Raw genomic sequence first — 362 nt, 5'->3', positions numbered from 1 at the left:
ATCAAGAATGAAGAACACAATTCTAAGCCTCGGTATAAGGCTAGATTGGTTGTTAGAGGTTTTAGCCAGAGAAAAGGTGTTGATTATGAGGAGATCTTTTCTCCTGTTGTGAGGATGTCATCCATTCGTGCTGTGCTTGGATTAGCAGCGTCTCTTGATTTGGAGATTGAGCAAATGGATGTGAAGACAGCTTTTCTTCATGGTGATTTAGATAAGGAGGTCTACATGGAGCAACCGGAGGGCTTTGTTGTTAAAGGAAAGGAAGATTTTGTGTGCAAGCTTAAGAAGAGTCTTTATGCAAGCTCTAAGACAGTGGTACAAGAAGTTTGAATCTGTTATGGGGAAGCATGGTTACCGTAAGT

This window comes from Arachis ipaensis, chromosome B02 (genome assembly GCF_000816755.2).
Source record: "Arachis ipaensis cultivar K30076 chromosome B02, Araip1.1, whole genome shotgun sequence".
Taxonomy (NCBI): domain Eukaryota; kingdom Viridiplantae; phylum Streptophyta; class Magnoliopsida; order Fabales; family Fabaceae; genus Arachis; species Arachis ipaensis.
The sequence above is the reverse complement of the archived record's forward strand: the minus strand, read 5'-3'. Positions refer to the sequence as shown.